Raw genomic sequence first — 19,534 nt, forward strand, 5'->3', positions numbered from 1 at the left:
TATCTGTTCGAATTCTTGAGTGACAAGTTTAACAAACAACTCAATATTAGGGAATAAGTTGAGTGGCGGGAATTTTTTAGGGACGGGAGGAATAAATTTACCTGGAGGAGTACGGTCTGGTGGCTCGTCACTGAGTTCCTCAAGGATGGCAATGGCTTGTAGCTCATCCTCAGACCAAATCTCTTCAGATTGTGGTTTGTCATGGAGTTTTTTCAAGACTAGCTTGCGGGCAAAAAGCTGGAGGTCTTTGATGGCTAGGAAAGGATCAAATGAGGATGAGGGTGAGAAAGATAGGCCTAAACCAAGTACTTCAATTTGGGATGGCGAAAGGGTAATATCAGATAAATTAATTACCTGCATTTTGGAGGAAGATGTATTGCTTGGCCGTCCATGAGTTTTAGTGGGTGTATTATTCCTTTTAGCGGGGTTGTTTTTGCGTCAGTTGTAAGCCCGCTGATGGGAGCTGCCACTTTCGCGTGAGGATGTGGATGATATGGAGGAGGAGCGTGTGGGAGTTCGCTCACGTCTCTCGCCTGAAGGCCATTTATAGATGGAGCCATTATTGAAATCACTCAAATCCCTCTGGAATTTCCTGGCCTTTGTTTCTTTTACTTCTTTTTCCCATATAGCGAATTGGTTGTCAATGTCTCTATTAATTGCCTCAATCTCTGCTGACGGTAGATTGTCAAGCAGTTTAGAGCGGGTTGATTCTATATCAATGTCCAATTTCTCAAGAGTTTTTTTATTGTTCCCTATCAAGAGTTCTATCAAAGATCTAGAGCAGGAGGTACAGGATTCTTTCCACCTTGTTCTAAAAACAACATCCTCAATAGGGAAAGAGGGCATTATGCGTATGCGCAGACCCCTGGGTATCAAGCCCTTGGCCAGATAGCTTTCCAGGGAGGCCTTGTTCCACCATGTCCAGGTTCTCTTTTTAAGGAGATATTTCAATGTGTTCCTTAATTCAGTTTTTTGCCCATTCTCAGTAGTACTAAATTGCATAGTGTCTCCACAAAATACCGTATCAACGCAAGAGAGCCAGGTTTTGTCCCTTGCTTTATAGTCCATCCTGGCACGTGGATGAAAACCTGTAACTGGTACAGAAAATAACAATAACCTCAGAAAAAATACATGCCTAGGGAAGGCAGCTTTTACAATAGATAAATACATCCAAAAAAGAGAACAAGAGAGAGCTATGGCCTTAAAATAGTGAACATACTTTATTTCAATCAATAGGTAAACAAGAAAAAACAGTATTATTAAGATAAAAATAAAAAGATATATGCGGATCCAAAGTGCAACAGATATAATCGATCCAGACTCAAAAACAGGCAGTGTCAAGGGTCATTAAATGTAGCGTACATAAGGTGCAAATTGTAACCAAGAGCGTAGGGATGCTTCTAATATTATAAGGAAAAGTGCTAATGTGCTTTAGTGCAAGAAAGTCTAAGCAGCAAAAGAAGGCTGTGGGAATAGGGACTATGGGACTATACCTAAATGAGAATGATCTTAGTATGCTATGCGGCCTAGCTAGGCTCCAGAGAGGTGAACAAGTCCTATTCAAACAACCATAGAGAATGACCCTGAAGAGTAAGGCACAGTAACAGAGACACATTACCTGTGAGCCGTGGAGCGATTCCCCGACGCGCGTTTCACGTGTAGCTTTTTTGGATGTATTTATCTATTGTAAAAGCTGCCTTCCCTAGGCATGTATTTTTTGTGAGGTTTCTGTGGGATATTAGTTGTGATTTATGTTGATAATTTTTAGGTTTTATTGTTCTCAATACATTCCACTATGTAATGAATAAAGATTTACAACTGAAAAATTTCATTCAGTGATATCTAGGATGTGGGATTTTAGTGTTCCCTTTATTATTTGAGCAGTATATATGTATATATATATATATATATATATATATATATATATATATATATATATATATATACATATATATATATATCTATACTAGATGATGGCCCGATTCTAACGCATCGGGTATTCTAGAATATGCATGTCCACATAGTATATTGCACAGCCCACGTAGTATATTGCTCAGCCACGTAGTATATTGCCCAACCACGTAGTATATTGCCCAGCCACGTAGTATATTGCCCAGCCACATACTATATTGCCCAGCTACGTAGTATATTGCCCAGTGACGTAGTATATTGCCCAGTCACGTAGTATATTGCACAGCCACGTAGTATATGGCCCAGTCACGTAGTATATTGCCCAGTCACATAGTATATTGCCCAGTCACATAGTATATTGCCCAGTCACATAGTATATTGCCCAGCCACGTAGTATATTGCCCAGCCACGTAGTATATTGCCCAGCCACGTAGTATACAGCACAGAGCCACGTAGTATATTGCCCAGTCACATAGTATATTGCACAGCGATGTAGTATACAGCACAGAGCCACGTAGTATATTGCCCAGCCACATAGTATATTGGCCAGTCACGTAGTATATTGCCCAGCCACGTATGTAACAGGTTAAAAAAGACTTAAAATAAAAAATAAACATATACTCATGTTCCGAGGGCCCATTGTAGTCCTGGCGCTTGTGTGCGGTGCAGGCGGCAGCTTCCGGTCCCAGGGTTGGTATGAGCGCAGGACCTGTGATGACATCACAGTCACATGACCGTGACATCATGGAAGGTCCTTCTCGCATAGCATCCTTGCCACTGGAACCTGCCGCTTGCACTGCCGAGGAGAGGACGCATGTCGGAGCGTGAGAATAACCTTTTTTTTAATTATTATTATTTGTAACATTAGATCTCTTTACTATTGATGCTACATACACAGCATCAATAGTAAAAAATTAGTCACACAGGGTTAATAGCTGCGTTAGTGGAGTGCGTTACACCGTGGCATAACGCGGTCCATTAACACTGCCATTAACCCTGTGTGAGGGCTGACTGGAGGGGAGTATGGAGCGGGCACTGACTGCGGGGAGAAAGGAGCGGCCATTTTTCTGCCGGACTGTGCCCGTCGCTGATTGGTCGTGGCAATGGTCATGGGCGTTTTGCCACGACCAATCGGCGACTTGGATTTCCATGACAGACAGAGGCCACGACCAATGAATATCTGTGACAGAAAGACAGACAGACGGAAGTGACCCTTAGACAATTATATAGTAGAACCCCTGTATTAGCCCTAATGAGATTTAAGCGGAAATCTGGCATTCTGGTTCCTCACTGCAACACAGTTTTTCCCAAACAATTTTGATTAGCAAATGTGCCTCCTGAGACTGCAAGTAAGTTTTAGCACAATCTAGTTAGATGCTGGAAGATCAATTTTACACAGGACAGGATCCTATCTAGCTAAATGACAAGTTCACTTTCAGCAGCAGGACTAGCAGGGGATCCTTCTCTGCACTGTGACACTGAGAAAAATCAAAATTACACTCCGCAGATTCTCTGACCTAGACACACCCCTTCCCATCATCAAACACATCCCCCTGCCCCCACCCACTCATCATACAGCACCACTATCCTAGCCAATGTCATAACAAAAGCATTAGTGGAAATGTGATGATGTACCGAAATGTGACCGAATTTTCCCCACTTTAAGTAAAAATGCTTAGAAAACAAAACACAAATCCGAATGTGCTGCCTTCGTGCCAAATTTGAGATTGGTGAATGTTTTCTGAACAAGTTCGCTCATCTCTACTTATAAGATGCTCACTGAGAATTGAATATTTAGAAGAATGTGACTTAGATGATAGTTTTGACTGCTTAGTGATTGCAGAAATGTGAGATGACAATGTGAGATGATTTTTACAAATCTTGTCTCTGTCTTAAACTTAATTTCATGCACTATGCTGTCCTTCTCAGAATTAAATCGCTGGAAACTTTGGAGCCCTTCGAGAGAAACGTGTGTATTAAGCTTCTTCAAAGCTGAAATGTATTCTTGAGCTTTTCTGGCATAAACGTCATAAACTAAACACAGTTGTCCTAGAGCTTCTTCTAGTGGTAGTTCATGAGAAGCCGGCTGGGATATGGTGTTGATGTGACTTCAAATTTTCCCCAAAATTTGATACATTACAAGATAGTTGCTTAACCTTTTCAAAGTTTTCTTTAACTTTCCATGTTAGATTCGTAGAGCGTTTAGCTTTCTCACTGGACTGTGGATTAAGCACTGCACATTATTCATCTGATTGTGGATCTTGCAAAGACCATGAAGTCTTTCCCTCAGCTTTTGTACTTCACAGACAGAATGGATCTGTATATTAATGTGGGCTGCTGTATTTTAGCAGGGTGTATGCTGAGGGAGAATGAGCTGTGATGCTTTACATACACTAATTACACTAATGATTTTTATATACTGGGAGCAAATGTTCTGGAGTCTGTGCTGTATCTATGTAGAAGTTGTAATCTGGCTTTACAGATAAATCTGCCAGATCTCTTTCTTAGTTCTCTAACCCTATAACTAGGCCGTAAGTGTAGGGCACTTGAAACACCGTTTCTAGACAGTCTCTGTATGTACCAGTACTCGTGTAGAGATATCATCAGATAGCTTCAACTCTACTGCAGGAGGCACGTATGAAGATTTCAGTCATTGCCATCCCTTGTAGATTGTGAGCCTTCGCGGGCAGGGTCCTCACTCCTCCTGTACCAGTTATGACTTGTATTGCTTAAGATTATTGTACTTGTTTTTATTATGTATACCCCTCCTCGCATGTAAAGCGCGATGGAATAAATGGTGCTATAACAATAAATAATAACAACAGAGACTTCGCTTCTCCCAGAAGGCACCTGGAATATGCAAATTAGCCTCCTGAAGCTTGAATCCCTGGTTTGGTGATGCTTTCGAAGCAGCTGGTCCCGGCTGTACCCAACGATCTTCTAGCTTAGGGAGACTTCGCTTCTCCCAGAAGGCACCTGGAATATGCAAATTAGCCTCCTGAAGCTTGAATCCCTGGTTTGGTGATGCTTTCGAAGCAGCTGGTCCCGGCTGTACCCAACGATCTTCTAGCTTAGGGAGATTTCGCTTCTCCCAGAAGGCACCTGGAATATGCAAATTAGCCTCCTGAAGCTTGAATCCCTGGTTTGGTGATGCTTTCGAAGCAGCTGGTCCCGGCTGTACCCAACGATCTTCTAGCTTAGGGAGACTTCGCTTCTCCCAGAAGGCACCTGGAATATGCAAATTAGCCTCCTGAAGCTTGAATCCCTGGTTTGGTGATGCTTTCGAAGCAGCTGGTCCCGGCTGTACCCAACGATCTTCTAGCTTAGGGAGACTTCGCTTCTCCCAGAAGGCACCTGGAATATGCAAATTAGCCTCCTGAAGCTTGAATCCCTGGTTTGGTGATGCTTTCGAAGCAGCTGGTCCCGGCTGTACCCAACGATCTTCTAGCTTAGGGAGACTTCGCTTCTCCCAGAAGGCACCTGGAATATGCAAATTAGCCTCCTGAAGCTTGAATCCCTGGTTTGGTGATGCTTTCGAAGCAGCTGGTCCCGGCTGTACCCAACGATCTTCTAGCTTAGGGAGACTTCGCTTCTCCCAGAAGGCACCTGGAATATGCAAATTAGCCTCCTGAAGCTTGAATCCCTGGTTTGGTGATGCTTTCGAAGCAGCTGGTCCCGGCTGTACCCAACGATCTTCTAGCTTAGGGAGACTTCGCTTCTCCCAGAAGGCACCTGGAATATGCAAATTAGCCTCCTGAAGCTTGAATCCCTGGTTTGGTGATGCTTTCGAAGCAGCTGGTCCCGGCTGTACCCAACGATCTTCTAGCTTAGGGAGACTTCGCTTCTCCCAGAAGGCACCTGGAATATGCAAATTAGCCTCCTGAAGCTTGAATCCCTGGTTTGGTGATGCTTTCGAAGCAGCTGGTCCCGGCTGTACCCAACGATCTTCTAGCTTAGGGAGACTTCGCTTCTCCCAGAAGGCACCTGGAATATGCAAATTAGCCTCCTGAAGCTTGAATCCCTGGTTTGGTGATGCTTTCGAAGCAGCTGGTCCCGGCTGTACCCAACGATCTTCTAGCTTAGGGAGACTTCGCTTCTCCCAGAAGGCACCTGGAATATGCAAATTAGCCTCCTGAAGCTTGAATCCCTGGTTTGGTGATGCTTTCGAAGCAGCTGGTCCCGGCTGTACCCAACGATCTTCTAGCTTAGGGAGACTTCGCTTCTCCCAGAAGGCACCTGGAATATGCAAATTAGCCTCCTGAAGCTTGAATCCCTGGTTTGGTGATGCTTTCGAAGCAGCTGGTCCCGGCTGTACCCAACGATCTTCTAGCTTAGGGAGACTTCGCTTCTCCCAGAAGGCACCTGGAATATGCAAATTAGCCTCCTGAAGCTTGAATCCCTGGTTTGGTGATGCTTTCGAAGCAGCTGGTCCCGGCTGTACCCAACGATCTTCTAGCTTAGGGAGACTTCGCTTCTCCCAGAAGGCACCTGGAATATGCAAATTAGCCTCCTGAAGCTTGAATCCCTGGTTTGGTGATGCTTTCGAAGCAGCTGGTCCCGGCTGTACCCAACGATCTTCTAGCTTAGGGAGACTTCGCTTCTCCCAGAAGGCACCTGGAATATGCAAATTAGCCTCCTGAAGCTTGAATCCCTGGTTTGGTGATGCTTTCGAAGCAGCTGGTCCCGGCTGTACCCAACGATCTTCTAGCTTAGGGAGACTTCGCTTCTCCCAGAAGGCACCTGGAATATGCAAATTAGCCTCCTGAAGCTTGAATCCCTGGTTTGGTGATGCTTTCGAAGCAGCTGGTCCCGGCTGTACCCAACGATCTTCTAGCTTAGGGAGACTTCGCTTCTCCCAGAAGGCACCTGGAATATGCAAATTAGCCTCCTGAAGCTTGAATCCCTGGTTTGGTGATGCTTTCGAAGCAGCTGGTCCCGGCTGTACCCAACGATCTTCTAGCTTAGGGAGACTTCGCTTCTCCCAGAAGGCACCTGGAATATGCAAATTAGCCTCCTGAAGCTTGAATCCCTGGTTTGGTGATGCTTTCGAAGCAGCTGGTCCCGGCTGTACCCAACGATCTTCTAGCTTAGGGAGACTTCGCTTCTCCCAGAAGGCACCTGGAATATGCAAATTAGCCTCCTGAAGCTTGAATCCCTGGTTTGGTGATGCTTTCGAAGCAGCTGGTCCCGGCTGTACCCAACGATCTTCTAGCTTAGGGAGACTTCGCTTCTCCCAGAAGGCACCTGGAATATGCAAATTAGCCTCCTGAAGCTTGAATCCCTGGTTTGGTGATGCTTTCGAAGCAGCTGGTCCCGGCTGTACCCAACGATCTTCTAGCTTAGGGAGACTTCGCTTCTCCCAGAAGGCACCTGGAATATGCAAATTAGCCTCCTGAAGCTTGAATCCCTGGTTTGGTGATGCTTTCGAAGCAGCTGGTCCCGGCTGTACCCAACGATCTTCTAGCTTAGGGAGACTTCGCTTCTCCCAGAAGGCACCTGGAATATGCAAATTAGCCTCCTGAAGCTTGAATCCCTGGTTTGGTGATGCTTTCGAAGCAGCTGGTCCCGGCTGTACCCAACGATCTTCTAGCTTAGGGAGACTTCGCTTCTCCCAGAAGGCACCTGGAATATGCAAATTAGCCTCCTGAAGCTTGAATCCCTGGTTTGGTGATGCTTTCGAAGCAGCTGGTCCCGGCTGTACCCAACGATCTTCTAGCTTAGGGAGACTTCGCTTCTCCCAGAAGGCACCTGGAATATGCAAATTAGCCTCCTGAAGCTTGAATCCCTGGTTTGGTGATGCTTTCGAAGCAGCTGGTCCCGGCTGTACCCAACGATCTTCTAGCTTAGGGAGACTTCGCTTCTCCCAGAAGGCACCTGGAATATGCAAATTAGCCTCCTGAAGCTTGAATCCCTGGTTTGGTGATGCTTTCGAAGCAGCTGGTCCCGGCTGTACCCAACGATCTTCTAGCTTAGGGAGACTTCGCTTCTCCCAGAAGGCACCTGGAATATGCAAATTAGCCTCCTGAAGCTTGAATCCCTGGTTTGGTGATGCTTTCGAAGCAGCTGGTCCCGGCTGTACCCAACGATCTTCTAGCTTAGGGAGACTTCGCTTCTCCCAGAAGGCACCTGGAATATGCAAATTAGCCTCCTGAAGCTTGAATCCCTGGTTTGGTGATGCTTTCGAAGCAGCTGGTCCCGGCTGTACCCAACGATCTTCTAGCTTAGGGAGACTTCGCTTCTCCCAGACCTGTAGGACATTATTGCAAGAGAGCTTGGCTGAGTAGATTACACAAGAAGGAAAACACACAGCAAGTCAGCAGGATCTAGGAGCAACATGGCAGATGTGACAACCTACATGGTGAGCTGCAGCATGTGCTACATGTTCACAGATCGACCAGAAGAAGAATCCAATTTCACCTGTCAGAAGTGTAGACTAGTGGCCCTTTTAGAAGAAAAGGTGCGGGGTCTGGAAGAAAGAATAGCAACTTTGAAACTCATCAAAGAGAATGAAGACTTTCTAGACAGAACAGAAGCATCTCTACTGGTCACAGAAGGTGCAAAAAGTGTCAGAGAACCTCCAAAAGCAGATGAGTGGAAGCATGTGACCAAAAGAAGCAAGAAGACCATGGAGAAATCACCAACCACACAACTGAAGAACCGATATCAAATCTTTGTAGAGGATGAAGATGGCACACCTAAGAATGAAGCAATACCAGCAAGCAAAAAAGAAAAGGGCACACAGCAACAAGTGACAGCAAAAAGTACAGCCAAGAAGCAACGAAGAGTGGTGGTGGTGGGAGACTCACTACTGAGAGGCACCGAAGCAGCCATCTGCAGACCGGACATAACTGCAAGAGAAGTATGCTGCCTTCCAGGTGCGATGATCAAGGATGTGACCGATAGGATACCAAAGCTCTTCAGCTCCAAGGACGTCCACCCATTTCTTCTGATACATGTTGGCACCAATGACACGGCAAGGAAGGACCTACCGACAATCTGCAAGGACTTTGAAGAGTTGGGGAAGAAAGTAAAGGAACTGGATGCACAGGTAGTTTTTTCTTCTATCCTTCCAGTAGACGGGCATGGCACCAGGAGATGGAACAGGATCCTTGATGCAAACAACTGGCTAAGACGATGGTGCAGACAACAAGGATTTGGATTCCTGGACCACGGTGTGAATTACTGGTATGATGGACTCCTCGCCAGAGACGGACTACACCTCAACAAACCTGGGAAACACACATTCGCCAGAAGACTCGCTACACTCATCAGGAGGGCGTTAAACTAGAAGAAGAGGGGACGGGAAGAAAAACATTAGACTCGAACAAAGACGACCCAGGAAAACATACTCAGAAGGGAGGTAAGAACATTTCTAAAACAATCCACAGTGAGGAGATTGGAACAAAACAAAATCCTCTAAACTGCATGCTCGCAAACGCCAGAAGCCTGACAAACAAGATGGAAGAACTAGAAGCAGAAATATCTACAGGTAACTTTGACATAGTGGGAATAACCGAGACATGGTTAGATGAAAGCTATGACTGGGCAGTTAACTTACAGGGTTACAGTCTGTTTAGAAAGGATCGTAAAAATCGGAGAGGAGGAAGGGTTTGTCTCTATGTAAAGTCTTGTCTAAAGTCCACTTTAAGGGAGGATATTAGCGAAGGGAATGAGGATGTCGAGTCCGTATGGGTCGAAATTCATGGAGGGAAAAATGGTAACAAAATTCTCATTGGGGTCTGTTACAAACCCCCAAATATAACAGAAAGCATGGAAAGTCTACTTCTAAAGCAGATAGATGAAGCTGCAACCCATAATGAGGTCCTGGTTATGGGGGACTTTAACTACCCGGATATTAACTGGGAAACAGAAACCTGTGAAACCCATAAAGGCAACAGGTTTCTGCTAATAACCAAGAAAAATTATCTTTCACAATTGGTGCAGAATCCAACCAGAGGAGCAGCACTTTTAGACCTAATACTATCTAATAGACCTGACAGAATAACAAATCTGCAGGTGGTTGGGCATTTAGGAAATAGCGACCACAATATTGTGCAGTTTCACCTGTCTTTCACTAGGGGGACTTGTCAGGGAGTCACAAAAACATTGAACTTTAGGAAGGCAAAGTTTGAACAGCTTAGAGATGCCCTTAATCTGGTAGACTGGGACAATATCCTCAGAAATGAGAATACAGATAATAAATGGGAAATGTTTAAGAACATCCTAAATAGGCAGTGTAAGCGGTTTATACCTTGTGGGAATAAAAGGACTAGAAATAGGAAAAACCCAATGTGGCTAAACAAAGAAGTAAGACAGGCAATTAACAGTAAAAAGAAAGCATTTGCACTACTAAAGCAGGATGGCACCATTGAAGCTCTAAAAAACTATAGGGAGAAAAATACTTTATCTAAAAAACTAATTAAAGCTGCCAAAAAGGAAACAGAGAAGCACATTGCTAAGGAGAGTAAAACTAATCCCAAACTGTTCTTCAACTATATCAATAGTAAAAGAATAAAAACTGAAAATGTAGGCCCCTTAAAAAATAATGAGGAAAGAATGGTTGTAGATGACGAGGAAAAAGCTAACATATTAAACACCTTCTTCTCCACGGTATTCACGGTGGAAAATGAAATGCTAGGTGAAATCCCAAGAAACAATGAAAACCCTATATTAAGGGTCACCAATCTAACCCAAGAAGAGGTGCGAAACCGGCTAAATAAGATTAAAATAGATAAATCTCCGGGTCCGGATGGCATACACCCACGAGTACTAAGAGAACTAAGTAATGTAATAGATAAACCATTATTTCTTATTTTTAGTGACTCTATAGCGACAGGGTCTGTTCCGCAGGACTGGCGCATAGCAAATGTGGTGCCAATATTCAAAAAGGGCTCTAAACCTGGAAATTATAGGCCAGTAAGTCTAACCTCTATTGTTGGTAAAATATTTGAAGGGTTTCTGAGGGATGTTATTCTGGATTATCTCAATGAGAATAACTGTTTAACTCCATATCAGCATGGGTTTATGAGAAATCGCTCCTGTCAAACCAATCTAATCAGTTTTTATGAAGAGGTAAGCTATAGACTGGACCACGGTGAGTCATTGGACGTGGTATATCTCGATTTTTCCAAAGCGTTTGATACCGTGCCACACAAGAGGTTGGTACACAAAATGAGAATGCTTGGTCTGGGGGAAAATGTGTGTAAATGGGTTAGTAACTGGCTTAGTGATAGAAAGCAGAGGGTGGTTATAAATGGTATAGTCTCTAACTGGGTCGCTGTGACCAGTGGGGTACCGCAGGGGTCAGTATTGGGACCTGTTCTCTTCAACATATTCATTAATGATCTGGTAGAAGGTTTACACAGTAAAATATCGATATTTGCAGATGATACAAAACTATGTAAAGCAGTTAATACAAGAGAAGATAGTATTCTGCTACAGATGGATCTGGATAAGTTGGAAACTTGGGCTGAAAGGTGGCAGATGAGGTTTAACAATGATAAATGTAAGGTTATACACATGGGAAGAGGGAATCAATATCACCATTACACACTGAACGGGAAACCACTGGGTAAATCTGACAGGGAGAAGGACTTGGGGATCCTAGTTAATGATAAACTTACCTGGAGCAGCCAGTGCCAGGCAGCAGCTGCCAAGGCAAACAGGATCATGGGGTGCATTAAAAGAGGTCTGGATACACATGATGAGAGCATTATACTGCCTCTGTACAAATCCCTAGTTAGACCGCACATGGAGTACTGTGTCCAGTTTTGGGCACCGGTGCTCAGGAAGGATATAATGGAACTAGAGAGAGTACAAAGGAGGGCAACAAAATTAATAAAGGGGATGGGAGAACTACAATACCCAGATAGATTAGCGAAATTAGGATTATTTAGTCTAGAAAAAAAACGACTGAGGGGCGATCTAATAACCATGTATAAGTATATAAGGGGACAATACAAATATCTCGCTGAGGATCTGTTTATACCAAGGAAGGTGACGGGCACAAGGGGGCATTCTTTGCGTCTGGAGGAGAGAAGGTTTTTCCACCAACATAGAAGAGGATTCTTTACTGTTAGGGCAGTGAGAATCTGGAATTGCTTGCCTGAGGAGGTGGTGATGGCGAACTCAGTCGAGGGGTTCAAGAGAGGCCTGGATGTCTTCCTGGAGCAGAACAATATTGTATCATACAATTATTAGGTTCTGTAGAAGGACGTAGATCTGGGTATTTATTATGATGGAATATAGGCTGAACTGGATGGACAAATGTCTTTTTTCGGCCTTACTAACTATGTTACTATGTTACTATGTTACTATGTATCAATACAATACAATGCAATACTGTATGATTCCCAAGTCGGGGGACATGAGTAGAGATGAGCAAACCTTTCAATGTTCGGTTTGGATTGCTGAACGTCCCGACATTTGCCAAACAGGTTCGACGAACATACTCAAACCTGATTAGCTTCAATGGGAGGCAAAACCAAATACATAGACACATAAATTGCGTTATAAATAAATAATTTAAAAAAAAGTTGATGTGGGTTCCTCTTTATTTTTGATAACCAGACAGACAAAACTGAGAGCTGTAAGCTGCACCCCTCAGCTGTCAGAGTTAGCAAAGCTGGTTATCAAAAATAGAGGGGTTCCTAACGCAGTTTTTTAAATTATTTAAATATTTTTTTTTTTAAATGGCGTGTGGTCACCCCTATTTTTGACAACCAGCCAAGCTAAATCTGACAGCTGGGGGCTGGTATTTTCAGGCTGGTAAGATACACCAATTCTGGCACTTTGTTGGCTATTTCCACTTGCCCTGTGGTGCTGGCAAGTGAGGTTCATATTTGCGTGGCTGATATCACCTTTGTATTGCCCAAGGCTTAAATGCCCCTTCCTTAATTTTTGCTGCTTTGGCAGATTTTTGACACCACTGAAGGTGTTGTCTATGCATTTGGTTTTGCCTCCCACTGAAGATAATGGGGTTCAGGTATGTTCGTCGAACCATTTGGCGAACATTGGGATGAAATAAAAATTAAATCAAAAGTTACTCATTAATCTTAAGTACATATGTTCAAGGGAGATATGTACCTTTAATACTATTGATGAATGGATTGTATAATATTATTTTTACTTTTCATTATCATACTGTAAATTTTGTAAATGAAATCTACTACTCAAAATGGAGATCCAGCAGATATACATATATACTGTATCTAAACGTGTGTATGTCTGTACCAACACATATTAAAAATATATGATTAGTTTTATATTATCATTCATTATATAGTATAGTATATTATATTATATTTCTCATTCCAAATTTCTCATCATTGAGAATTTCAAAAATTAATAGATAAGACACTCTTTTCTTTCACAGGCTTAATATTTCATTTTTAACTCTTTATGTTCCAGTCTCTACAGCAATCAATCTAAATCATAATAGCAAATGGAAGCATGTTGAAAAGACGAATCATTTTGGAGAGCTGTGGCAGCCAAACAGTTAATAAGATTTCATCCACGAAGAGTAATAAAAGAAACTGCAATTTAATATAAAATAGAATAGCAGAACCAAAGCATTAAAATTATAATTAAAATCCTCATTATTAAACTCAAATGAAAATGCATAGAGGTATAAGAATTTAAGGCATAATTAGAAGGATCAGAAGAGAATGGAAAAGCAGAAAATTAACGCAGTAACTCAGACAAAAAGAAACAAAGGGAAGATATTATCTGATGGAGGGATCACGAATGACTGGAGGACTTTTCGACGTCCAGAGAACAGAGATGAAACAGTCTAGAAAGTAATTGTGATCTGAATAGTCACGACATAATTTTACAGAGCTGCTTCGCAGGTTCAGCCATTTTACTGTACTTTTTGCCATATACATGCAACAGTTTCCCATTGTTCCGCATTCGTCACACAGCTCCTGGCGTTAGACATCAAAGGTCAGTGAGTCCAGACATGATTTTATGCCAGGCAGATCTGCTGTGGGCTTTCTGATTAGAACTCTGGACCAAAATAACAATTTCCAGAGTAAAAGTTAAATAACTGGAAATGCCTTCATTTCTTTGCGCACACTTTGCTTGTTTTGTAACCACAAAGCATCAATTCTCTACTTCTGTACACTGGAATGCAGTGCTCCATTACTGTATTTTGTGTCACGTAAATGGACATATATTCTGCCTTTTGTCTATCAATTGATTTTTAGGTTGGTAATATAAGGCATTATTCTACTTACCGCAATAAAAGGTAGTTTTAAAATATTAACATTTCTACAGAGTTTTGTTCTTTGTTAAACTGAGGATAGTTCTTAATAACATTGGCTGTATGTATGGAGTCACTGTCAGGATAGAGAATAAATTTGGAGATCAGTCAGACAACTCCATGATGATATTGCATGTAATACTGCCTGTGTTTCTCAGCATCGAGAAACTGACTCTGGATAGGATGGTGCCCCCTCCATCCCGGTCAGGTCAGGGTTAATTTTAGTCCACCTCTCTTTGGTTCTGGGGCGGCTATTTAATGTTGGCAGTTCCTAGATTGTGTGTTGGTGATACTCGGCTTGTGGTCGTTGACCCAGGTTCTTGTCCGTAAACGTTGTGCATCTGGCTTGTCCCTGTTAACTCTTTGTCTTGTCCCTAAGGTACTTCACTCCCTCTTGGCTTTGACCCTCGGCTCTATTTGACTACATTTTCGTTTTTGAAATTTGCTCACATATTAGAGCCTAGTCTTTTGACTTTTTTCTCATCGCTCCAAATCACCGATTCTCAATGTTATACTGTTCATTTTTTTGGACTTTTGTTTTGCAAACTCGAGCCAACGCTTCTTATAACGATACTCAAGTCAATGTTTTTTCACCTTTTTTCAGGCCACCATTTCATTGTGTAAACATATGTCACATGGTGCTTGCATGGACATCTGTGATCTCACTATTAAGAAGCATACAAGCCACTGCCATGTTTGTGGTGCCAGAGCTGACAGTCATTGTCATGAGCCAACTTGGTGACACCGATATTTTGCCTCGACATCCACCACTTGACTTTTGAATGCATGGACGGACTTCATTTTGTATTCTTCCAACAGTCATAGCACTCACATGATGCAATTTGGTAATTTCCTTGTCCGAGAGACGGCTATCGATGAGCTGGAAGATGCGGCTTCTCTTTTCTTAGGAAATCTTCTTCATGGCTGCTCCTCAATTCGAACCAGTGACCTTTCACTTGGGAAGCAGCCTAATAACACAAGCTATTTGGGAATGTGAGAACAGGTTGTATTTTTTTTACAGGAAGAAAAAGGTTTTTCCACCACCAGGAGCAAAATGGTAACAATGCAGTGATATGACAAGAATCTGCATAACTAATCATATGCTAAGTAGTTGCAAGTCAAATTTATGTGTGATATAGCCACAATGATTGTCTTTAAATTGATGGTAGTCTCACATTCGAAGCAGTAGTGTATAGTGAGATATGGAGCCGGAAAGTCAAAAGTTCAAAACATTGTTACCCTTTTGCTAGTCACTGTAGGTCTCCCATATTCGGAGCTTATTTTAAATGAAAGGAGGCATATTTGGAGAGCAGATTAATAACACCCCTTTCATTTAAAATAAGCTCTGGAGGCAGACCTATGGGAGATCTATGTAAAGCCATAGACCTAACAGCTCTTTACTTATTAAGTCTCTAGAATAAGACGCAGGATCGCAGATATAAAAGTATCATTTAAATCAACTTTTTCTGACCTGCATGCCCATACAGACGGCTTAAGGGGGATGATCCTATTGACAGATTGCCTTTAAATCTCCCTCTCAATTTGTTAATAATACACAGCAATTATACAAATTGTAATGACACAGTAGAGGGATTAAATGTACATACTCATGCCACATTAATCTATGCATGGCATGATAGTTTACAGCACATGAATGATACCACTAGTAATGTTACAGTACAGGGAAAATATACACAGAAATATCACAGTACAGCGAAAATTCATCACAGTGATATCACATTACTGGGATAATCTATGCATGGCATGACAGCTTAAAGTATGGTGGAGGTTTACAAATTGTAATTTACAGTACAGGAAAATGCACAGTAATGCCAAAACAAGTCCGGTTTTACAAAGTAATGATTTCTTCTCAATGTTTAGAATGATGCTACATCAATTGAACCACTTTTATATATTTGGGCAATAGAGTTTTTATTATTGAATATTGAATAAAACATGTAGTCCAGCCAGGGTCGGACTGGGCCAACGGAAAACCGGAGGATTCTCCAGTGGGCCCAGGCCCTGACACCTGCTGGCACACAGTGCCAGCAGCTGCCTTGGGCCCCCGCTGCTCCAGGGGCCCCCAGCCAGTGGGGTGTCGCTAACAGCGGCACACCACACAGCTGTTATGAGGCCCCCGGTGCCAGCGGAGCAGCAGCGGGTGACAGGAAGCCTAACCCTGCTCCCGCTGCTAAAGTGAAATGAATATTCATGCTTCCCCGCGACCCCATGGGCTTGGAGAGGAGTGACTTTATTTCACTATAATAGCGAGCAGCGTTTGCTGCATGCTGCAGCTAACACTGCCCGCTGTCAGGGTCCGCAGACCAGGGCCCCCGCTCCCTCTCCCTTGGGCCCCCAGCCCACACAGCCGCTATGGGGTCGTAAGCCAGGGGGACCCGTCGCCAGTGCCGCCCCCAGCATTCATTATTGGAGGAGAGAGTGTCAGATGACACTCCCTCTCCCATCATTCCCCTCGCCTCTGACACACAGCGGGTGCACGAGGACTTCACTTCATCGCGTACCTGCTGTGTGTGAGGCCGACTGCAGCGCAGCTCCTGACATGGAGCCGCTGCTGGAATCAGCGTGGGAGCAAGGAGGGGTGGTGAGTATTGTGTTTTTTTATACCGTATGGGGGGCAGCATTATACCATATGGGGGAGCTACATTATACCCTATGGGGGGCAGCATCATACCCTATGAGAGGGGCAGCATTATTCCCTATGGGGGCAGTATTATACCATATGGGGGAGCTACATTATACCCTATGGGGGGACAGCATTATACCCTATGAGGGGGGCAGCAGTATTCCATATGGGGGCAGCATTATACCCTATGAGGGGGGCAGCATTATTCCCTATGGGGGCAGCATTATACCCTATGAGGGGGGCAGCATTATTCCCTATGGGGGAGCATAATTCCCTATGGGAGAAGCATTATTTTCTATGGGGGAGATACATTATACCCTATGGGGGCAGCATTATACCTTATGGGGTGAGCTGCATTGTACCCTATGATGGGGCAGCACTATTCCCTATGGGGGAGCTGCATTGTACCCTATGAGGGGCAGCATTATTCCCTATGGGGGAGCTGCATTGTACCCTATGAGGGGGCAACATTATTCCCTATGGTGGAGCTACATTATACCCTATGGGAGGCAGAAGTATTCCTTATGGGGGAGCTACATTATACCCTATGGGAGGCAGCAGTATTCCTTAAGGGGGAGCTACATTATACCATATGAGGCGACAGCATTATTCCCTATGGGGGAGATACATTATACCCTATGGGGGAAGCATTATACCCTATGAGGGAGCTGCATTGTGCCCTATGAGGGGGAAGCCTTATTCCCTATAGGAGGAACTACATTATGCCTTATGGGGGGCAGCATTATTCCCTAAGGGGGAGCTGCATTGTACCCTATGAGGGGAGCAATATTATTCCCTATGGGGGAGCTGCATTGTACCCTATGAGGGGAGCAACATTATTCCCTATGGGGGAGCTGCATTGTACCTTATAATGGGGGCAGCATTATTCCCTATGGGGGAAGCTGCATTATACCCTATGGGTGGAGCTGCATTACCCTATGAGGGAGGGTTGCATTATACCCTATGAGAGTGCTGCATTGTACTCTATGAGGGGGCTACTTTATATTCTATGAGTTGGCTGCTTTATATTCTATGAAGGGCCTACTTTCTATTCTATGAGGGGGGCTACCCCAAATCCTGCTACATAATTAAGACATGTAATACCTTATATTATACCCTGATATTAGCGCTTTTTACCACACAATTGGTGGTCTTGAATTTATTTCTATGTAGCTATCTAGTGGGCCACAAGAATGATTTTCTCTGGTGGGCCCAAGGTGCTCCAGTCCAATGCTGAGTCCAGCATTATTTGGCTACATTGGGTTGGAGCTTAGCCTTCTACATGCTCTAAAGACTTTTCAAAACTTTTCCAACATATCTCAAGTTCATCCATCAAGTGACTGAGAAAATGGATTTTTGTCTGAAACATTTCTGTTATAAGTATAAAGTGCACATCCCTTCAATCCCATAACCACAAATCTTTCAATATATGGGCACAATAAGGACTGAACTCCTGACGACACACTGTGCACGTGGTCGTGCCATACAGAACTGCATTCAACAGCATTTCAAGCAGGGCCGGACTGGCCATCGGGCACTTCAGGCAAATGCCAGAAGGGCCGGTGCCAGTCGTGGGCCGCTCGATCCGCCTCCCCCCGCTGCCGCCGACTCACCCCACTGTTGGGTCTGGGTGCAGTGACCGGCGCTCCCTATAGTCCTCCTCACATCCGCTGTGGCGGCCGTACTCCAGTAATTACAGTAGGCGCTCCTACACAGGTCACTACGGTGCATTCGAGGGATGGTGCGCAGCTATCTTTTGTATTACGGCTACGGGCCTGCTCAGGTCACATGACTCGAGATGGCGGCTGAGATCCACTCCCGGTCTCCTCACCAAAATACCCGGGAACACGTGACCTCTGCTTGCCTCAACCCGCGAGAGGGCGGTGTCATCACCGCTAGCGAAGATCGGTAATTATACTTCTAGCTGAGGGGTCGGAATGATAATAATGTAGGGTGATGGCTGTTGTCCTGCATCACCTGGTGATGTCACAGGTGGAGTGCGTGGGGCTCGGCAGCTTTGCCGTCGCATGTAGGCTGTGCTGGCTATACCACTGTGTGGGCTGTGCTGGCTATACCACTGTATGGGCTGTGCTGGCTATACCACTGTGTGGGCTGTGCTGGCTATACCACTGTGCGGGCTGTGCTGTATATACCACTGTGCTGGCTGTGCTGTATATACCACTGTGTGGGCTGTGCTAGATATACCACTGTGTGGGCTGTGCTAGATATACCACTGTGCGGGCTGTGCTGGATATACCACTGTGTGGGCTGTGTTGGATATACCACTGTGTGGGCTGTGCTGGCTATACCACTGTGCGGGCTGTGCTGTATATACCACTGTGCGGGCTGTGCTGGATATACCACTGTGCGGGCTGTGCTGGATATACCACTGTGCGGGCTGTGTTGGATATACCACTGTGTGGGCTGTGCTGGGTATACCACTGTGCGGGCTGTGCTGTATATACCACTGTGCGGGCTGTGCTGGATATACCACTGTGCGGGCTGTGCTGGATATACCACTGTGCGGGCTGTGCTGGATATACTACTGTGTGGGCTGTGCTGGCTATACCACTGTGCGGGCTGTGCTGTATATACCACTGTGGCGGGCTGTGCTGGATATACCACTGTGCGGGCTGTGCTGGATATACCACTGTGCGGGCTGTGCTGTATATACCACTGTGTGGGCTGTGCTGGATATACCACTGTGCGGGCTGTGC

Source organism: Ranitomeya imitator, chromosome 1 (assembly GCF_032444005.1).
Source record: "Ranitomeya imitator isolate aRanImi1 chromosome 1, aRanImi1.pri, whole genome shotgun sequence".
Taxonomy (NCBI): Eukaryota; Metazoa; Chordata; class Amphibia; order Anura; family Dendrobatidae; genus Ranitomeya; species Ranitomeya imitator.